Below are 10,926 nucleotides of genomic sequence, written 5' to 3' on the forward strand. Positions count from 1 at the left end.
CCTAATAATTGTAATGATAAATAGAATTTTGCATCAGGGAGCACCTGGGTGGCTCAGTGTATGAGTGTCTGCCTGCCATTCAGGTCATGATCCCGGGGTCATGGGATCGGGTCCCACATTGGGCTTCCCGCAGGGAGCCTACTTCTCCCTCTGCCTATGTCTTTGCCTCTGTCTCAGTGTTTCGAAGGAAGGAAGGAAGGAAGGAAGGAAGGAAGGAAGGAAGGAAGGAAAAAGAAAGAAAGAAGAAAAAAGAAAAGAAAGAAAGAAAGAAAGAAAGAAAGAAAGAAAGAAAGAAAGAAAGAAAGAAAGAAAGAAAGAAAGAAAGAGAAAGAAAGAAAGTCAGGGACTGAGTCAGGAACAGGTGAGTCTTTCCTATATTTTTCAATGGTATTAAAGTTCTCTTGAAACCAACTCTGGCTAGCTTAAGACAAAAGGGAATTTATTCAAAAGGATATTCATAACCTTAGAAGATGTAAGATTGAACAGCCACTCCTCAGAAGTCAAGAATCACACCAGCTCCAGAGATATGAAAACAAGAGTTTCTGAGCTTATTCTATTTTTGTAGCTCAGCAACTCACATCTCCCAGTTCCTTTGTTGCTGTTTTTAAGATTCCATATTCTTAGGAAAATCTGGTTCATCTAGCTTGACTCAAACAAAAGACCTGAACAAATCAGTTGTGACCAACAGAAGAGGGGGAAAAGGTCACATGATAAAGACCCAGCTTCTGTGAAAGTCTCTAGAGACAGGAGGATGGTTGTCAGCTGGGCAGCAAACCCAACAGTCCCTTACCAGTGCTCCTCCAAGTACCTGTCCACAGTTTGATGCCAGCCCAAGAGGAGACAAAGAGCATGCATCAGAATCTAAATCAACATACTGCTTACTTTATCAAGAAAGTCTTGCTATTTAAAACAAACAAACAAACAAAAGAAACAAACAAACATGTCAGCTGACCTTGAAAGAGTGTGCTTAGAGATATATTTTGTTTACATTCCGGTTCATTACTTCCTACCACCTCCTGGACCAGTAGTGAAGAGTTTGCTGGTAGGCAACTGCCTATGGACCATTCCTTAAGTACAAGTCTCTTCTCTTCAGTTTTTGTCTGACTTTATGGTTGGTACCAGAGTAATCAGGAAAATAGGCTTTGAAGTTACCTGGGTTTTAGTTCTTGCTATGCCTAATAGCCAAATGACCTGGAGTAAATAAATACCCCTAGCTTCATTTTTCCTACTCTACTAACAATCCTACCATATTTGTTAGGATTCTTTCAATTGCAGGCAGCAGAAAGTCAAATCATTAGGTTAAACTAAATGAAATTATTGATATCCAATATGAAAAAAATGGAGGTTTTATACGGTTAGAACCCATGATTCAGGCAAAAAGATTTTATTGCTTTATGAAACTGGAAAGCATAATAGTGGATTAGCTACCATATACACTGAATCTAGGGCTCAAACGAATAAAAAGAAACTTTGTCTTTTCCAACAACCAGAATCAGATCACATGGCATATAAAAACTCTAATTGGTTCTGCTTGGGTCTTTCTCCTAAGCCTCAGCCCAATCACTATCAAAAAAGACGCAAAGTTTTGTGATGGGCCAAGCTTGGAGTAGTCAGAGCACTATGATTAACAGATTGGCAGGCCTGTCAGGTAAACCCTTTCTGTCTTATTTGGTCATAACCCTAATGCCTCGCACATAATAGGTGCCCCCAAATTAGGTAAATAAATTATTAGGGAAGGAGTATTGTGTGCCCCTCTAGTCTAAAGAGGGAGCAGACAAAAGCAATAAAATTCCATGATAAATCCCTATATATACGGCTGTTGTAAAGATTAACTAAGAATGTAACACACATGGGACAGGACCTGACACACAATGGCATTTTTATCTACAGTATAGACCAGGTCAGGGTGGAAGCCCACATTTTCCAAGCGTGACTTGCACATAGGCACTCAGGTTTCTTGATCAGTTGATTGAATGAACTAAAAAGTGAACTCATGAATAGACAGTGAGAAATCTGGATCCTATATCTTCCTGTGGAAAATGTTCTTCATCCTATTGCAATTTTGATTTTGTCTGAAGTTTTCCTATGAATAACCAGACAAGAATCATACAAACAACAGGGCAAAAGCAAAAAGGCATTAAATTACAACTGGAGGCATTTTAGTTAAAGACCTACACTAAGAAAACCTCTTTCTAGAGTCTGGAAAACAAATCTTTGGGGAAACTAGAAAACAGGCTGGTTTTTATCACATTTCTTTCTGGTGGCAGAAAGGGGACAGGTGACTTGCAAGAGCCCTCACACAGTGCCTGGCAGCATTTGTAGGTCACATTCCAATCCAGGTGAGGACGAGGGAAGCGGAATGAAAGCAGGAGATACAATCAGAATGTTTGACTTGACAGGTGTCTACAGAGCTCATCTAGTCAACCCCCCACCCCGCCGCCGTCGCCGATTTTACTGAAGGCCTGAAGAGGCTTGTCTCAGGGTCACAGCGAGGCCCCTGGGAAGGCACAGAGCTGAGTCCAGATTTTTTTAGTCTATGTCCAACATTTGTCCTCCATACCACATCACAGACAGTGGCGGCTCAGCATGTGCCAATAGTGCCCTATCACCTGTGATTAGGTGGACAGGAAAACGTGTAGGGAACGATAAAACTTCAGTGAGAAATCAGTAAAGACCTTCATGTGGTAAAAGGTCAAAGGATGGGGATTAATGTGTCCCGAAGAATAATCTGGATCCCACTTTTGATCACCAACCCCATGTATTACCTATTGATACCTTTCTACCTGCCACTTGAAGAGAATCCACAACATGAACAATATTAAAAAAAAAAAAAATGACCCATCAAGTAATTTGAACAAATAACAAATTAAGTTATTTTATGAACATTTCATTTTCTAAAATAAAATTCAGGACCAATGAATCTGACAAAGGATATTTGAGCCTTTTCTGAAGAGGAAAAACAGACTGAGGTGCTGAAAATATTGACTTTGTGGGTTTAGGAGAACAGGCAGGTTATCTGCAATTGGAACTAATCCCAAATCCAAGACACGTGCTCACTTAGAGGGTAAGGATGTCATATTTGTGGAGAACCATTAGTTACCTACCCAGTAACAATTCTCTCCTTCCTCACTGTCAGAGCTCCCATATTGCTAGGCCCAGCAGAATGCCTAGTTTAATTTTATGACTTACGTGAGATGTAAGTAAAAGGCATTGAGGCCTTCTAGAAAGCCCTCTTTAAAGGGCCTGACTCAGATGGCAGGGCCCCTTCTGTTCCACTTTTTATATCTTCGAGATGCTGGATCAAGTGGCTGGAGCTCTAGAAGTCATACTACAAACATGGGATGAAGATTTACCCTAGGGATTATGGAATAGCAAGCTGCAAGGACCTTGGATCTCTCAAGCTCTCAAGGCACCACCACATCAGCCTTATATTGCCTACTTCTGGACAACTTATTAGGTGAGAGGAAAATAAAGTTCTATGTTGCTTAAATCAATTTTCAGATCGACCAGGTACAATTCCTGACTGATACAAACACACAGCATGATCTTGGCAAAGTAAGCTTTAGCCCCTTCATGCCTCAGTTTCTTCTCTGAAGTTGAGTAGGGGTCCTAACCAGCTTTAAAGAACTCATAATATAGTGATTTTAACAATCTATTTACTGAAGCCCTAGAAAATTTTTGCAGGTAGTCCAAAGGAATATGGGGGTAAATACATGGGTATCAGAATGCTCAATATTCAATCAGAACAGTTCCTCTTCGATTTGATTTTTATATTGAGTTTCCAAGTAAGATTTCATTTGGAGGGGTAAAAAAGAATCTAAATGCCAAAAGAATTTGAAAATCACTGGCATGGAAAAACGTTTGGTCCTTTGTACGTGAGAAGGACATTTGGGGCATACCATTGCTCCTGAGATTATATTCTCCTAACATCGCCAACGGATCTGATGATGCCAGTTTAATGCTTCTTGAGACCAATATCTCCCACTTGTAGATCACCTAAGGAAACAGTCTGCGGCCACCAAGCAGTACAAAATGCCTGATCCATGCAGGAATAAAATTAGTCAGCCCCGATACCTTCAAGGTGCACTCAGATCCTCTGAAGAATAACTAACAAGCCAGAAAGCTGTGCATAGCTGGGCTCTGAGGTATTACATAGAGACTGGAGGAATCTAGGGAGCTGTGTCCATAAGGAAGGCATTTTGTCACTCACTGGCTCTTGTTACCTCTCATAGTCCTGACCTCTCTAACCCATCGGTCTTAGTGCACATCTTTATCCAAAGGTTCAGTAGTCTTCCATATGGGCAACAGTTCCCAACTGAGATTTTTGGGAAGAGAAAGAGGAAGGGAGGCAGCCCTGGGTCTTTCACACAATTTTGACTTCTAATCATGCTATTAGCAGAACATCTTACCTGGGCTCTGGGGAAAGAACTAAACTATAAAGATCTTGGGATCTTGGAAATCAGCATCTGTCTGGCTGAACCCCTCGTCCATCCACAGAAATCACATCAGATCCTCAAAAGTGATACACACACGGCTCATTGGTTATAGAACACTCTTCACACAATGCCACCAGCTGAGGGCTGAGGACTCATACCTGCTCCACCAGAGTCCCTGGAACAATTCCAGCCCCTGACTCCAAATTCTCCTTCCAAATTACCTTGATTTCCACTTTGACTTGCCAATCAAACTGCAGCTTGTCCTACTCAAGTCCTTGGCTCTGTTTCTCTGAACATGATCATTGCCCATCTATTCCTCTCAGCAAAGGTCAGGTCCCATCACTGAGCCCCCAGCCTCATGAATCCTGCCCTTAATTGACTCTTGCTCACTCTGCACACTATCTCCAGGCTACATATGTAGACCACTCCAGCTGTTACAATCTAGACTCTTCTGGAAATAGTTAAGCTCTGTTTGCCTTTCTTTCTTTCTCATCTTTTCAAACACACCTCATTCAAATAGATCATTAAAATAGTAGATATCGTTTTGCATTGCATCTTACCTCTTTCTTTTCTACCTCAACTCCACCTTTGCAAATACATCCTTCTAAGTAGGTTTTTGAATGATGATGATGGAAATAAAAGAGGAAAGATGACATTAAAATTTAAGAGAAAGAAATTGCAAAGTAATTAAGAAGAGTAGATGGAAGGTCTGTTTCCTATCAGATTCAGTGAGGCAGATGGGAGTGCTAAATTTTGTTTCTTGGCCCTCTGCATCTATTTCTGCCTCTTTTCAATGCTCCCTACTGGATCACAGGGGTTGGAAGAATTAAAGCCATGCCTTCCTACTCTTTTTCTGCTAGGGTTTTAGATATAATTTATCTTCTGCCATTAAAATGTACTCATGTGGGGATCCCTGGGTGGCTCGGCGGTTTAGCGCCTGCCTTTGGCCCAGGATGCGATCCTGGAGTCCCAGGATGGAGTCCCACATCGGGCTCCCGGCATGGAGCCTGCTTCTCCCTCTGCCTGTATCTCTCTCTCTCTCTCTCCCTCTCTCTCTCTCTATCATGAATAAATAAATAAATCTTTTTAATAAAATAAAATAAAATGTACTCATGTGCTATCTGCTATACAGAAGGGAAGTGGAGATCATTCTTTCTGAGACAGCAGACTGGTGAGCATGCTCCCACATACACAAACTTTCACAGTAGCCAAACTCCATGTTACACTCTCTAATGACCAGCCTCAAGGGTAATGGGCAGGTGGCTTACTGGCAGCAGTTTCTCGACTTCTGGGTAATAGCAGAGTAGATGGAAGAGAGAAAGAAATCTTAATGGATTCAGTAAAGTGGATCAAGCCACATGCCCTTTGCTGGAAAAGCTCCAGCAACTGAACCTCTTCTCCCCCTCCACAGCCACCTCCATTATAGGATCAAATAACTGAGGCACCATTCATTGTAAATAAACTTTAAAATAGGTAATATTGAAATAACTGCTATTCACAGAGTGCAAGTCTGGTTCAAAGTTCAGAAATCATCCATGTAGTCACCCATATTCATAAAGAGGAAAAATCTTGTGACTGTATCAATTGATGTGACTGTATCAATTGATGTATCAATTTTTATCAGTTGATAAAAATTCTACACCTATTCATGATTGTAAAAACTCTCAAAAAACTAGGAATAGCAAGAAACTTCCTCAATTTGATAAAGAACATCAACAAAAAACCTATAGCTAACAAACTGTAAAAGACTGAACACTTTTCCCCTAAGACCAGGAATAAGGTAAAGACGTCTACAAAGTTGTCTGCTCTCATCACTGCTATTCTTGTGATCTAGCCAGCTCAATAAGGCAAGAAAAGAAAATAGAGGCATACAGATAAGAAAGTAAGAACTAAAAATGCCCCTATTTGCAGATCATCACGGTCTACATAGAAATTCCAAGGAATCTTTAAAAAAAGAAAACATTCCTCAAACTAGTAAGTTCAACTAGATCACAGATACAAGATCGACATACAAAAATCAATTGTAACAATAGAAAAATTAATTGCATCTCTATATTCTTACAGTGAATATGTGGACACAAATTAAAAACACAATACCATTTATAGTCACTCAAAAAGACATAACAATGGAGTGACTGCTGTTCACAGGTCTCTTGGCTGCTAGAAAGCCCCATTCTCAGATAAGACACCTCTCCACCCTGACTTTAGTAAAGAGGTCAGGAAACCTTGAGTAAGAGTGGAGGTACTAATTTCGGGCAGTTAATTACATTCTTTCAGCATCCATCTCCCTGAAGTTTTCACTGGGCAAATCCTTCAGGAGGACATCCCCATTAGCTATTCATTTTTCTTTTGCACTGACTGGAGAATGAAGTGACTGTTGGCTGTGTCACACAACTCGTTGAAATTCACCCCTGGGTGAAGTGATCCTCAAATAATTACCAAATGTAGTTCAGGTAACTGAATTAGTGAATTACATTGGCTCCTTTGAGATGAAAGACTCTTTAGGAATGTGAAATACTTTGGTTCTTTGTTATTAATAACCTGAACAATGAAAGAACCCAAAGTAGTATTCATTATGCTCCAGGAATGGGATGACTAAAATTAAAGAATGCAATTGATTTACATTTTCCATACTTTTAATTTTCTATCCTTTTCATTTCAATAGTCAGGACTGAATATGACAAGTCATCAAATCCCCTCTGATGTTAATAAGGCATCAACTACAGAACTCTGGGAAGAGAAAAATTCAGCCAAGTGGCAAGTGGGTGGTTCCCCTTTCTTTGGTTTATCATCATTTCTTCTCACCTACCCTGTTACAGCACTCTACAGGTAAAAACCTCCTAATTTGACCTATATTCATTTTCTTCGGCCTTAGTCTAATTTTCCAAAATTAAGTGTCTCAACTCCTCTCCCACCCTTCAGACAGACAATTGCACCCAACACTTGCGCCCAGCAGAGGAAAGTAGGATGCCCTCAGCTTAGTGCTGTGACCTGGGTATAAAGAAGACAGAAGCACAGAGGTGAATTCCCAGCAGAGAGCTTGACCTTGGGGCAGGAGGAATGGGAAGCAGTAGGGAGGGGGCTTAGGGCTGGCAAATCAAACTCCAACCTATCTGTGGTTGGTAGAGAGAGAAGATGGAGATGCAGGGCCCTACTCATGCTGGAATCAGGTGTCCTGCATTTATTGAATTTGATTTACAGTTCGTCATTTTCAGTTTTCATTTTTAAAGCATTGAGCGCTTTTCTATTTCTCCCCGTTGCTTTCAAGATATCTTGTAATTTATCTGTTTTGGAATTGGAATAGTTAATACATTCACATGGTTCATAAGTCAAACGCATACAATTTTACACAGTGAAGTCTCTCTCCCCTGCACATGCTCCAGCCTTCCAGTTCCACTCCAGAGGCATCAGTGTCACTGATTTCCTACTTTTCCTTGCAGAAACATACAAGTAAATTTGTGCAAGGCATCTCTCATCATCTTTTTTTTTTTTTAATTTATTTATTTGAGCAGGGAGAGGCAGAAGGAGAGAGATCATCTCAAGCTGACTCCCCGCTGAGCATGGAGCTCAACAGGACCCCAAGATCATGACCCCATGACCCCAAAGTCAGGACACCAGCTGAAACCAAAAGTCTGATGCTTAACCAATTCACTACCCAGGCACCCCACCTCTCACCATCTTTTGTTTATACAAATGATAGCTAACCCACTATTCTGTTCCATTCCTTACTCTTTTTTACTTAATATATACCAGAAGTCACTCCACACCAGTACACTAAAAGCTCCTCAATCTTTCTCCATGATGAGTAGTAATTCATTATATTAACATAGTATCATTTGTCTAACCACTCTCCTATTAGTGATCACGTCCATTATTTCCAACTTTTTGATACCACAAGCAATGTTGCAATGAATAACATTGTTCAATAAGTGATTTCCACATCTAGGAGTATGTCTGTAATTTAATAGAATTGCTACTAACAGAATTATTATAAATAATTCCTATAAATAAAATTGTTGAATCAAAGATTATATATATATTTGTAATTTTGATAGATACTGCCAAATTGCCAATCCATGTCACCTAACACAATATTCTTTACTTTTATATTGCGTTATTGGTCTTTTTCTTATTGATTATGTAGCAATGAATTGCAAATATATTTCCCAATTTGTCCATTGACTTTTGACTCCTTTTATGGTTGTTTTTGCATGCATATTTTTTAAAACATGGTAAAATTTTTCAATCTTTTATTTTATAACTGCTGTAATTTGAGTCTTATTCTAAAAAGTTTTCTTTGGTCATAAATTACATGAAAAAGTCCATATTTTTTCATATTTTTATGGCTTCATATTTGCATATTTAAAATCTTTGACCCATTTGGAGTATCTTTGGCAAAGTATGAGGTATGGCTCCAACTTTATTTATGTATTTATTGTTAGAGCTGCTTACCATGTTGTCCAAACACCAATGATAAAACATCTTGTTTCCCCACTGATCTGAAATAAGACCTTTATTATATGCTAAATCCCTATATGTTTGGGGGTCTACTTCTGGATATTGATTCTGTTTCATTTCTCTATTCATGAGCCAGCGGTACCCTATTTTAATATTTTAGAACTTAACCAAAATCAATTGTACTTCAATTTTTAAAGCTTTGTTTATGTATCTCCCCAAAGCAACGAGGTTTCTTCTCTGTGTCTTATAACTTTATTTTCCCTCAGATAGCTCATGACCAATTTTTTCTTAATCTCCTAGGAAAAGAAATTTTGCTTCTATCATCTGAGTGGCATAGGCAAATAAATGAAATAATCTTAAGCCGATAGGGAGAAGACCATGGGAATACCATATTTTACTTTTCCAAATCCTAGTGCATGGGGGGTCTCAGGGAACACGCTCTTTTGTTTCTAAGGCCATCACTTTAAAATCAAGTTATATTTTATGAATGTTTATTATATGGCAAGTTGTTTCAGTTAGGATGCTTTTGGCTTCAAGTCATAAAAACAGATTCAAGCATCGTTAAACAATCGGGAAATGGCATTAATTGCAATAACTGTAATTCTTAAGGGGCAGAGGGTTCGGTAGGCAGTTTCAGTGGCCCAGCTATATGATTATTGATCCAGGCTCTTACTATCTTTCTTTCTTTTTTTTTTCCCCGCCCCTCTTACCATCTTTCTGCTCTGCCATCCTCATGCATCTGCTCCATCTCAGGCTGATGGCAAGATGGTTTCAGTAATTCCAGGTCTCCCCTCCAGACGTGACAACATCCTGTGAAAGAAGAGACATCTCTTTTGTTCTCTTAGGAACAAGAAAACATTTCTCAGAAGTCATCCATGTCTCATTGGCCAGAACTGGGTGTAATGCCCATTCATCAATCAACCTCTGGCAATAGCAATGTGATTACCTGCAGTCCAATCAGATCCACCCAATTAGGCTGGAGAAGGGTGAGTTTCCTCTAAGGCACATGACTGCTTGGAAGAATGCAGATACCTGCACAAAACCTGGATTCAAGTAGCACTGGAAATGGGTAAAGGATGCTGGTAATGAGGCTCCATTCCCCTCTTTTTCTCTCTCCTAACTGGATTCCTTTGCTGGACATCCAACAATGTTCTCCTTCACACATACTTATTGTTTGAATGGTAATGTAATAATTGCAAACTAACTTAATAAATATTTTTTGAACTCCTCATACTAAAGACCCAATACTGTGTGAAGAGCTAAGGACTGGAAAAAGGAAAGACATGGATCCTGATCCCAAGGATTTAATGAAAGAGGCAGAAAATGTAGGAATTCCATATTACTGTGATAAGTGCTATGTCCATAATTTAAGGGTGCTATGGGAGTTCTAAAGACTGAGCAATTTCATGGGGGAAGGGTAGAACAAACAGGGAATATGCCAGCTGAGCTTTAATGGATGAGCAGGTAGGGGCGCCTGGGTGGCTCAGTGGTTGAGTGTCTGCCTTTGGCTCAGGTCATGATCCTGGGGTCCTGGGATCGACTCCCATATCGGGCTCCCTTGCAGGGAGGCTGCTTCTCCCTCTGCCTATGTTTCTGCCTCTCTCTCTATGTTTCTCATGAATAAATAAAATCTTTAAAAAAAAAAAAAAAGATGAGCAGGTAACAGAAGAAGAACACATGGGCAGGGGATACAGCTGGGCAAAGGACAGGGCAGGCACTGGCATGGTGTGCTGAGGTTCTGTCAAGCTGTGGAATTGGGTGCTGAGGTGCTGCTCTACCCAGGACACAAAGGCACCTGGGGGGAAGCTTTGGGCCTGGCTAGCAACCTCCGTTTGCACTATTGAAGAGACATGATCGTGGATACTACCCCTAAGAAGTTCTGGCAGCAGTTAAAGCTAATTGTAGCAAGCACAAATAGCAAATTATTAATTAACCTTCTAAGGTCACAGACCACATCTCCGGGACCACTAAATCTTCTCTCTCACTTCACAATCAAGCTCCTTGCAAAAAGATATCCACACTAACCATCTCT

At 40.1% G+C, this 10,926-nt stretch overlaps 1 long non-coding RNA gene across 2 annotated transcripts; it reads left to right on the forward strand.

Moving 5' to 3' along the window:
* The first annotated feature begins 325 nt into the window (after window positions 1-325).
* Window positions 326-10,291, forward strand: LOC140639808 (uncharacterized). Of its 2 annotated transcripts, none has more exons than XR_012036447.1 (4): window positions 326-361; window positions 7,102-7,265; window positions 7,359-7,456; window positions 9,648-10,291. It is a non-coding gene; the product is annotated as an uncharacterized lncRNA (long non-coding RNA). The 2 variants fall into 2 exon arrangements; XR_012036446.1 differs by lacking the exon at window positions 326-361 and adding an exon at window positions 369-3,457.
* Window positions 10,292-10,926: the final 635 nt, after the last annotated feature.

Source organism: Canis lupus, chromosome 9 (genome assembly GCF_048164855.1).
Source record: "Canis lupus baileyi chromosome 9, mCanLup2.hap1, whole genome shotgun sequence".
Lineage (NCBI taxonomy): Eukaryota > Metazoa > Chordata > Mammalia > Carnivora > Canidae > Canis > Canis lupus.